We start from the raw sequence: 12,431 nt of genomic DNA, 5'->3' as shown, positions 1-12,431 counted from the left end.
TGTTCCACTTTTCTCAAAAGTGGGTGTTCTCTAAGTTTGCATGAACTCTGGAGGCTCTAGTCTCCTTTAGTGTATGCAATAACCACTTTTATGGTGAATCTTAAATCCTGAATTCTGGCTTCAAGATTCTCTTCTGAATTCTAGACTTTATAATTAATTGTCTGATTTTTTTAGTCCCTCCAATGATAAACTGATTTATTGGTAACTCATTTAAAATGGAAATATTTTATTCAAGGCTCATTGTGCATATATTGAATACTTTTATCAGTGCAAGGGAAAACACTGATGAACAAAGCAGCAGGGTTGATAACCAAATAAATACGTAATTGCAACAAAAGTTAGGCCTTCCACTCAATGCACTGTAAATACTGGTTCATTAACAACAACAAAAATGCTTCATTTTATTTCAGATGAAGTGTTCTTGCTTAATTTGAGAATAGCTTGATGTGCTTCCCTCACTTGCCAAGCCTCAGTCTTATCAGTGACCCAGGTTTTGAATCTAAATATCTGAAGTTTGTAAACTCATCACATTAAATAAACTAATTATAGCATAAGTGATTTTCTCTTTCCATTTAGTATGGATTGTGGATTGATCTAATATATGATTTTGTTTTACTATATTTCTAGAAAATTTTGCTATTGTGTTTATAGAGAAGTGTTCCATTGACGACTTTGTGAGGCTTTCTACCTCAGGGTTCCCAATTATCTTTGTGTTAGATTATCTTTGCCTGTCTTGTTATTCTAGGGTTTTCTCTCTAATTGGCCCAAGAGCTTTGTTATTTTCATGTGGATTCAGTTGTGGTTATTTTAAGCCATTCTTTTATGTCGTTAATGAGGTTTTCAGCTGTGCTTATTCTGTTTTGTAATTCTATTTTTTCCTTTTCCTTTTGTAATGCTGTTCATTTTGCACTAGTATGTTTCCCTCCTCTGCAATTTCTGTATCATTAAATTCTACCCTTTTTTTTTTTTTTTAAGATTTTATTTATTTGTTTGACAGAGAGAGACACAGCGAGAGAGGGAACACAAGTGGGGGAGTGGGAGAGGGAGAAGCAGGCTCCCCGCCAAGCAGGGAGCCCAATGCGGGACTTGATTCCAGGACCCCGGGATCATGGCCTGAGCCGAAGGCAGACGCTTAACGACTGAGCCACCCAGGCACCCCTCTACCCTTTATTTATCTCATAGTTAAACTTAGATTTTATTAAATTATTCAGAATTTTAAAAGTTTTCTTTAGTATGAAACAGATGGAAAATGCTCATTTTTGGCACAGTGTATTTTGTTCTTAGTTTATGTGCCTTGTGCTCCCCCTTCCCCCCTTCTTTCCTTCCTTCCTTCCTTCCTTTCTTCCTTCCTTCCTTCCTTCCTTCCTTCCTTCCCTCCTTCTTTTCTCTTGTGATATTTTTGCATAAATGCCAAATCAGTCATGTCCTTACCTTTCTAAGATGTACATTGCTTTGCATGCTATTTAGTTGTGCTGACAGATTAAAGGTGAATTTTCCTTAATTCTTCCAACTTAGCTTATATTTTTTCTCTATTTTTTTGTGACTGCTACAGCCTAAGGATTGTGTGGGTTTGTTTTTTTTTTTTTAATTTTTCCAGTGGAGTTATGGAAATCAGGCAGCTCACAGCTTTGTGTTTCAAAAACAGGGGTTAAATTCCAAAGTTGCATGCCAAGTTGTGCATAATTTAATTTACTCATGTCTTTTCTTTTTCTGCCAATATTATCTAATGCCTACTAGTAATCCTTTTTTGACTGCCCCCTTTCCTTTTATTAAATAATCTGTTTCCCCCTACCTAGTAATCTTTTGTTATTTATCTATTTGAAAACATGTATAGAAAAGTATATGTTTCTTTTTTTTTTTTTATTTTTTTTTTTTTTTTTTTTTTTTTAAAGATTTTATTTATTTATTTGAGACAGAGAGAATGAGAGCACATGAGATGGGGGAGGGTCAGAGGGAGAAGCAGGCTCCCCGCCGAGCAGGGAGCCCGATGCGGGACTCGATCCAGGGACTCCAGGATCATGACCTGAGCCGAAGGCAGTCGCTTAACCAACTGAGCCACCCAGGCGCCCTAGAAAAGTATATGTTTCAATTAGAGTGAAGGCATTTTAGGAACTGGTTTTACTCCACTGTTTACATCTAAATTATTCTTTTTAATTTCAAATTATCTAAAACATAAAAACATGCAAAGCATCTTAACACATTCTAGATCATTAGTATAATCATTTCCAAACAACAGACGATGTTTGGGTTAAACAAGAGAGATGATTGTTTTATGACCACGTAGAGTTACTCTTCAGAATGAAAGGTGATTGAATAAGGAAACATTTAATGTTCTTAACTATTTTTAAAACACAGGCAACCACAAACACTTTCATAATTGCTGGAAATTCATTTACTGAAGGTAACACTCATTCTTGAATTAAAATAAGAAACAATTGTTTTTCGAGATATTACTATCCTTATCTTATTTCCATCTTTCATCTATATATATATATATATATATATATATATATATATATATATATATATACCATGATGACCTATCACAAATATTCAAGTTAATCTACTGAAAAATTATAAGAACTAATATGTTCAATAATATTCAATTCAATATATTCAACAACCATAGTTTGACATATGTATAATACACTGAAATTGTTAGGTTGGATATAAAGCAACAGTTATCAATTAAGCATGTCATGGGCCTTAAGTGTAATCCTTTCCAGAAATTCTCAGTAACTATATGTAAAAAACAAAACAAAACAAAGCAAAACAAAACAAAACAAAAAAACTGTAATAAACCACTGCTTATTCTATCTGTTCCTGAGACAAGTTAAAAATCTCACATATGATTGTGAACTTCTGTGTTTGTTTTTAAAATTTTAACTTTATCTTTTGTCTTTTAATGACATCTCAATTTTGAATTTTAACTTCTTGTACTGAGCACTTTGTCATAATGAAATATTCTTCTTTAAATCTCATAATTCTTACAGCCTGACTTGTCTACTAAAAATAGAGTGACGTTGACATTTTTTTGTTAGTGTGTTCATTGTACATCTTTCACTCTTTTTAAAAACTTTCTTGTATGTTTATATTTAATATCCACTTCTTATAAGCAGCTTTTAGTTGCTGATTGAAAAAAAAAAAGATTTCCCTATCCTGTCTAACAATTTTGGCCTTTTTTACTGAAATACATACTCCACTTATATTTAATGTCATTACTAATGTTATTTGGATTGAAATATCTGATCTTACTCTACTCTGATGCCCTTATTCTGTATTACTTTCCTTTAATTTTTGCCTTCTTAGATTTGATTGAGAATTGTTTTAATTTGTTTCCTTCTAAGAAAGTGTTATACTTTTACTTTCTCTTACTTTGTTTACTGTGATTTCAGTATATTTGATTCTTCTTTGTGCTTTTTTCACTAAAGACTATTCTTACTAGGTATTATTTTTCCAATCATTACCACTGCCCCCTGTGGACCCCTCAGCTCTGCCTTCTCTCGCGGGACTATTATATTTCCACTTCGAACACATTGCTACTTTAAGACCTTTGAGTATATTCCATTATTTGAATCTGACAATTTATGGCATTTTCCCCAGTAAATTCTTCATTTCTTTTTTTTTTTTTTTTTTCAGAGCCTAACTTACTATATAATTTGATGGATTCACTATGGCTCTTTCTTTTTTTGAAAAAGATGATCCCTTTATCTGAGAGAAGATGGGCATAGTTGTATACTCAGCTAACAGAAATTCTTTCCATGTCACAGTGAAGCATCTACTGGTATCTTATGGGGTTTGCGTGTGTATGTGTGTGTGCATGTTATGTTCATATCTATCTCAGCCAAGACAAACCGGCTGCTACAAGATTTCTCACAATTAAATCTCTACATCTTTTATTATTTCCTGAAAGTCTTCTGCCAAGTATAAAGGACTATGCATTTTCTCAATCAGTTCTATGTTCCCTTTTAGCTCATGGTATCTAGTGGTGCCAAGTGCAGTCCCAGGAACCATTCTATCTCAGGAAGCCCCTTGCTTCAGAGTCTGTTGGCTTTGCCCATGGGATACCACCTATTTTTAAGAACCGCATTTCTCTGCTTGAGAGTTACAACTACAATCTTCCCTCGCTGACAGTCTTTTTCCTCTGACTGAGTCTCCATGACTCTGAAAGGTGCTTTTCACAAATAACAATTCAAGGTTACTACTATCAACTTGTTTTATTGCAAATGAAATTTCTTATATCTCTTATTTGATTTCCTAGCAAATGAATGCTCTAATTCTAATATCTTATACCTGGAAAGCTTAAACTTACTTTTTTATTAAGTTATATTTCTATCTCTATTCCAACTTAAAATTTTCAATTTTAAGTTGTCATTAAAACTGTATTTTCCTCTGGGGCAGCTTTCTCCGCAAAGTGCAAATTGATGGGTGTACACTACTTGTCGTTATAATTACCTAAATTAATAATCAAGTATATCCCTCTCAGTCCCTGGGAGGAATTGATGGGAATCAGCCTTCTCCCTGATGCTGGGATCAGATACTAGATGTAATCACATGAATGTGCCCCTTGGGCCAAAAATACTGAACGGGGCGTGAGTGGAGACATGAAAGATATATGCTTTGCACGTAGTGGCCACCTGGGAATCATGTGTTTAATCCCATGTGGTTGCAGCCGTTCTGACGTGTTTTCCTGGGATATTAGGGTGGGGGCAATGAGCTCCCCTCCTGTGAGACTCCGTGGGCATGGGCATCGCTGGGTGCAGCAGGAGAATGCTCTCTCAGAAGCAGCGTGCACAGTACTGCACGCAGCCTCAGCGTGGGCACTGACTGGGTGGGGAACGCTTCTCTTTGAAGAGAACAAATGAGGTTTGCCGGTGAGTTGAGTGAGAAATGAGAAATGTAAAACAGTTTGCTGTACTTTGGCAAAGAGCTTGTCTATGAGGTGAAGTGTAGTTCTGATTTACAAGAAAATGTCAAAATAACAGAAGGTTTTAACAGAAAGAAGTAAGCTCGTGAGAGCTACAAGAAAAAGAGGCAGCTTTGGAAGTTCGGCTGAGACTCCGGTAAAGATAAAATAACCTCTTGGACTTGTATAGTGGTTTTGTAACATACAAAATATAGGGCATGAAGTAATTAAATATTAATGCCCTTTAGCTGATGTTTCCAGGAGAATATTTAATTATAAAAGCAGTGTTATTGTGCAGCACAGTTGGGGACAGGCTTCAGGGAGACAGAAATATTTGGCAGGAATTAGGATACAGATCATTTGTACATGGTAATGAGTGGACCTTAACTGAACAAGCACAATGCTTTATGAAGGTTTTCAAGTGCATTAGTTTGAGCAATATAAGAACACTCTAGAATAACACATATGTTTCCATTATGGAATGCCAACAGTAGGACTGGCATCAGGTCCAGCTCTCACCATAGAAATAAGCTGAAGATTTGTGAGTTAAAAGTGTAAGATATTAGGAAGAGAGCACATTTAAATACATACAATATGATACTAGGTCAGTAATCTGGTTAGTTTCTCAATCGCCAGTGAGTCTTTTGGGCTCCATGCAGTTGATCATTATAGCAGCTCTGGTTTATTGCTCAGTGGTTTATTGTTTGGTGCTACTGATGACCTTCAAAGGAGACAGAAGTCATCAGCTTGCAGGCGCCAGAAAGGAGCCTTCATCCTTTGCTAAAAAGATGGTAATTGGACACTCTGAGGATTTAACGAGGAAGACCACTCCATCGAGGGTCACAGTGCTCTGACAGCTGGGACCACAGGCACAACAGAACTTGCTCCTTGTCCCTGTGTCCTCTGGGCCTCTTGTGGAATGACCCAATTGCACCTGCCTTCACACTCCTCAGGTCCTCATTTCTCCTCATGCTGCTTCAGATGATACGCCGTGCACCCACACTTATGCTCTTCTGCTAGAATATACCAAAGCCAACTCCAAGTGGATTCATAATTGTGGAAAATGAACCTTTAACATTTTAAGGAGAGATAGGTGTTAAATCGAGTTCACAAAATAGAAAAAATAAAAAAGATTGATAGTTTCAACTATATTGAGAGTAAGAACTTCTGTTAATCAAAATATACTACCAAAATAATCGAAGAAATATTTTCAATATGCATGAGCATGAAAATCTAGCTAACCTAAAATGTAAAGCAGGAAGAAAGAGTCAACATCAGGCCCATGATATCTTCTTTTCCTTGTGGGACACAGAGAATGGTAAGGCTAGACCAGATATTCTCGGAAACATGTAAATGTAATATTTACTAGCAGAATGATAGCACTTGGCAAATTTTATGTAAAAAGAAAAACAAAACCAACCGACAAACAAAAAACCAATTCCTTTTTACGATGTGACTCGTGGTCTGACTGGATTGTCTATTATAAAAAACAGAATTTATGGATTTGGGAGGAAAGTTTTACGGAATTTATGGATTTGGATGTATGGAGAATGGATGTTTAGTCACATATATATTTTCTGTCTGTTGGATTGATGTTGTGTAAAACTAGGAAGCTGCCCAAACCAAACAAGATTTCTTTGAAAACATTTTGCCATAGTATTCAGCACTCATGTGTCACTCGAAAATAAAAGGTATCACAGCATGAGAGAAATGGACATTATTTGGAAGTTGTGCCTGATGGATTGGTGCCCCTTTGGTGAGGGATGCTGGGTCCCTATTTGCTTCTGGCTTGTATCCCATGACTCATTAGTAATGTTTATGTTGAGTAAGATCTATGTTTCTGAGTGTGTTTTGACAATTCATCCATTGAGGCACTGGAATAAACATTTCCTGTAAATCAATCAGAATTAAAAAAGTCCCCACAAAAACAAAGAAAAAAATAAGAACTAATATTTCAAAACCAAAAAGTACAGATTGAACAGATGTTCATTCTTTATTAACCAACATAGTACAACTTCTACTAAATATGCAAAAATAATCAGTATGGGCTAATTTGTCAAACATATTGATGAGAGTTTAATGAATGATAATGACAAGTCATGGAAGAAAACATATAATAACATTTGCATAAAGTTAAAAGCATAAAATCAGACAGTATATTGCATGAAGAAATACACATAGAGTTAAACTATTAGGAGAAAGAAGCAAGAGAATAACAAACACAAAATAGAGATTATTTCTGTGATGAAAGAGCGTATGATTACAGAATGCTATACAACTAGCTAATGTAATGTCCTATTCTTTAGCTTGGTAAATGGTTCAAAAGTTTTTATAATGTTATTTTTCATACCTTACATTTATGTTATATGTGTATTACTTTAATATTTTTTAAATTATATTTTGAGTACATCTAAAAGTGGCTTCCATCAGGTAAAGTTACCAAAAGAGAGGACATTTGGCAAATTCGGTATTTACTTAAAGAAAAGACCCTTTCTTGCTCCTAATTGCTTTTCCCTTTTTGAGTATACACTTTTTACTTTCAAGAAATATTTTGTGCCCTTTCTAGAATTTATGGACAAAATGTCAAACTTACCACTTTTTATAAATCTCATAAAAAATATTTCTGACAAGTCTGATGAAGTGTTTTTCCTTTTTCTTGCTGCCACAGCTAGACATTTTTGAGTCACTGAACATACTATTCCAATATGTCAGCTCAGTGTAATTGTGTAGGAATCACATAATATAATTTAAAATGTTCACCATAGTGTTTATAATGGGTAGAATATACATATTATATGGTTATTTGCAAAATATATATCTATATGCACATTATCTGATAGAATTTTTAGTTTTAAATGACATTCTGGAAAGTGAAACCAATGTTGACATTAACAAATAGTGTTTACACTATATTTTTAAATTTTTATCCATTTATTTTTATGATTAAGCATAAAGTTGATTTTTCTACAAATTGAGAATTTATTTTTTTAATTTTCTCTGAATAGAAACATATGTACAGGTTTGCTACTAAAATAAATTTTATAATAAAATTATAATGGGCATACCATTCCATAATAGTTTACAAATATCTTCAATAGACATTTAGTCTAGAGGTAATTGATTTTTCATTAGTATTTGCTAAATAAGATAATTTTTACTCAGTCACTAGTATTTGCTAAATGATATTTTTAAGAACAGTTTTTACAGTCATAAAGCTGATTCACGTTTTTGTATTGTGACTGAACTTCTGACTTGTGGGTTGTACTCATCACTAAACATTGTTTTGACAACACGATATTCAAATATTAACTTTTAGAAAAAAATTTTGCAGATATTTCCTATTTATTTATTTATTTATTTATTTATTTATTTATGGTGGGGGAGGTGGGCCTTCTGCTCATATTTACTTATTTCTGCATTGAGTGGTTACTTGCTGATCAATTTGAATAAGAGATTTCATTAATTCAAAACAGCAAGTTAAACTGCATTTAACCTTCTATGGAGGGATCCTTTGGCAACTGTGCCCTTTTCATAGTCATGGGTTCATGAGGATCCATCCAAAAGATTGATCTTACTCTATTTGTGGTGATGGTTGTAGTAAAAGGGGCGACTCAGGTGCCCATATTTGTTGGGATAAGTAATTAAAATGAGTTACATATACACTGTGGGATACTATTCAGAGGTTAGAAGTATCAGATTAGATATACACTAAGAAGCATAGATAGATTTTAAAAAGTAGTTGATCAAAAATTACACTATTTACCCAGTAGATAACTTCACTGATACATACTAAATGTGTTAAATCAGTCACTATGGTGAGTAGGTAATTAGAAATTGGGTATGAGGGTAATGAGGGGATTCCAATCAATCAATTAACCAGTCGATCAGATGGACCTCACACAAGCATAATGTTATTCAGTGTGTTGGGAAACACAAAAATGCAAGACATGGAATCAGATTTAAACAACAACAAAAAGAAAGAATAAAACTACTGATGAAATAAAAGCTTTGAGCAGAAGCAGAACTGTAGCAAAAAATATAATCCTCCTTCTTTAGACTTATATAGAAGAGAAGATTGTAGCCTGTAACCAAACTTTTTTTTTTTAACATATTATCATCAGGTAGAGGTTTCAGATAATATGCGAAGTTGTAGTCATGTTTGAGGGAATGTTCAAGAAAAGAGAGGAACATTTTCTCCAAAGGACAAGTCCAAAGAGGTAACTAGAAGATGATAGTACAATTCAGTTTAAATGGACCTGAGTGAGTTTAACTAAGAAATTCATGAGTAGAGGGCAGGGTATGCTAGGAAGCTATTCCATCATGGAATGGGATGATAGATAGCAGGTGCCTACTGGGAAATAGATACCTCAAGTAAAAATATTGTATGTCTGCCTTTAAAATTATAATGGGATATAGGAGATGGAAAAATTCAGATCAAATTAATTTTGAACTATAATATAAAATTCAAGTGTTTGCATGTAACATACAAAATTCAATAATTTTATGTCAAATGTATACTATTCAGAAACTGCTCATACTCGTCAGTAGGGACACTCTATGAGTGGGGACTCTGGAGTGACCTTTGAGTTATCTAACAAATACTGTATCATGCAACTCAATAGGTCTGAAACTTTGGAGTCCTCCTTTTTCCTGAGTGATCTACTAAAATAACAAGTTTGCTGATTTGGAAAGATACATAGTTACAGATAAAAATATCAATTTACAACTTTTGGCATAATTTTAATTCTTCTGTGAGAGCATATGCAAAAGTCACTTAAAAAACATTTTGTAACGTTTTATGTTCAAAGAATTTTAAACCAACAGTAGAGTTGCAAGAATAAGAATAGAACAGGCATAAACACTTTACTCAGATTCAACAATTATAATCTTACTGTTTGCTTTATTATCTGTAATCTCCTCCATTTATACGCATGTATATATGTCTGCATGTATAGATAGATAGATAGATATAGCTATAGATAGATATAGATGTAGATATAGATATATAGATATAATTTTACAAACACATACATTTTTTTCTGAACCACTCTGGATTAAGTTGCATGCATCCTGGCCTTTACCTCTAAGTGTTTGAGTGTGTATTTAGCATAGGGGAATTTTGTTACATAACTACAGTACATATATCAACTTCAATAACTATATTATTGGTACAGTATTTGATTTACTCTATCATCCACATTTCATTTTTTCCCAGTTGGACCTATAATTTCCTCGTAGCATTTTTTTCCTCCAAGACAGGATCTGGGGTAGGATCGCGTGTAGCATTGAACTGCCATCTGTCTGCAGTGTTCTTAGTCTCAACCATTTCCAGTGTGCTTCTTTGTCTCTTCTAATATTGTTACTTAAAATCTAATCATTCTTCTTTTATTTTTTCAATAAAATGTTATTGGGAGTTTGGCTGATGTTTCCTCATACATTACACATTCGTATACTCCCTAAGCCATATTGTGTTCTTTTGAGAATAGCACTGCGGGAGGCATCTGATGCCCATCTATTCATCGTCGATGATGCTAATTTTGATCATCTGATCAAGATGTTAGATTTATCCACTGTAGAGTTTTGAATTTTTTTCCATATAACGAACAGTCTGAGGAAAGACACTTTAAGGTTATCCACATATCCGCATCAAAATTTTCCTTTGAATTTAGCATTCATTTGGCTTCAGGAAACCCAACCTTCAAAATGATGTCACCAAATAATGTTCTTCTAGTTCAAGTATTCCCCATGAATTTACTTGTTGGCAGTCACATTCAACTGTTAATAAAGTTGTCCTTAAATCTCTTTTTAATTAATTTTATTTAAAAATTTATTATAGCTTGGGGAGCCTGGTGCCTCAGTCGGTTAAGCGTCTGATTTATGATCTCAGCTCAGGTCTTGATCTCAGGGTTGTGAGTTCAGGCCCTGCGTTGAACTTCAAAAAAATTATTATAGCTTTAGACTCGTGGAGTTCAAAATTTTAAATAGTTTATAATCTATTTTGTAGCTATTCTTTCTATTGTTTAAACTGACCCAGATTTGGCTGGATCCTTTTGGCATACCACCTTCCTTCTGGGGTGGGGGGAGACACCAAATTATTTTTTGGCATAACGGAATAACCCAGTTTCGTCTTGTATCTGCTCAAGCCAATTAAACAGGTATTTCTTCCAAGGAGTCCTGGTCAAAACATGTTATTTAATTTTAGAAAATCAGAAAATTGTTTAGAAATAGTTATAGATCATTATATATAATTTAATAAAAGACCCGGCCACTACATCTGAAGAAGAGGATAATCAAGTGTGCTGTTTATATTTTGTATCATCACCATTCATAAAGAGCAATTGTGATTAATTTAATATGCCATCAGAAGTTTATAGCAGAAGATAACATCCAGTACCTAATCTTAGACTGGTAACAATTTTGAAAATTTCATTTTTCAAGAAATATGGCAAATCTCAAAAATTGCAGAGACCAACACCATCTAAACTTATAAAATTATTTCAAATGTCAGGTGTAGTTTGTGTCTTTTTGCATTAAAATATGCTATCAAATTGTATAAATATTCCTTTTCATTATCACATTTTATGCAGTGATTTTGAAAGCAGTTGAATTTTGTCATTTGGCTGTAATAGCAATTAATTAATTAGCAATAAATCAGAGGTATTACAGGGACTTTAGCTCAGACCCTTGAGACAGTCATGCTTATTGGAACAAACTCTCAGATAAGAAAATCAGTTTATTTCTCTGGAAACACTCCCAGTTTTTTTGTTTATGTGTTTGATTTTTTAGTAAGTAGACATTGGCCTACTCAATGCCAGGTGACTGTTATGGGGGAAACAGTGTGAGCATCTAAAAGTAAAAATACCTGGGAAATCTCCAGTAAACCCACAGAGTATTGGGGTAAGTGGTACAGAGGCAACCACAGCCTGTCCTTTCTCCCATGTATGTCCAGCAGACTGTGGAGAACAACCAACTGCACATCGTGGGTAAAACTCTCTTCGGGAGTTGCTAAGGAACATGATATTTCCAGTCAAATTAGGAAGAGCACAGGCTGAAACTGTATTCATGCGTTGTTACTGAAGTTGAAACATTTTGTCCCTCATAGCTAAATATATTTACGTTTTACGATACTTACAGGTTAATTAGCTTACATTTTAAAATGTCCTATTACAGAAAGATAAAATGATACAATACCTAGAAAATTCAGTATGACACCGGAAGGAAAGACTATTTTAAAGATGTCAGTTCTTTCTAAAGTATAGTTGTAATTCTCCCACATGTCATATATCCTGACATTTAGGTATGTAGATTTTAAAAATATATATATTAAAACTGACAAATTCTAAGTTTCTGAATCTAAGAAGAATGAGTAGTGGTAGCAAGTAAAAATGTGAAAACTTAGAAATAATGAAGTGATTTGTGCACTCCGTAATTCTATAAGCAGCAGTCAAGTAGAAGTCCTAGAAATGTACCTGCTTTAGGAAACACTTTACCTGCCACTTGTCCCCTGAGTACACACAGCTGCTCC

Source organism: Phoca vitulina, unplaced genomic scaffold (genome assembly GCF_004348235.1).
Source record: "Phoca vitulina isolate PV1807 unplaced genomic scaffold, GSC_HSeal_1.0 scaffold27, whole genome shotgun sequence".
NCBI classification, from domain to species: domain Eukaryota; kingdom Metazoa; phylum Chordata; class Mammalia; order Carnivora; family Phocidae; genus Phoca; species Phoca vitulina.
The sequence above is the reverse complement of the archived record's forward strand: the minus strand, read 5'-3'. Positions refer to the sequence as shown.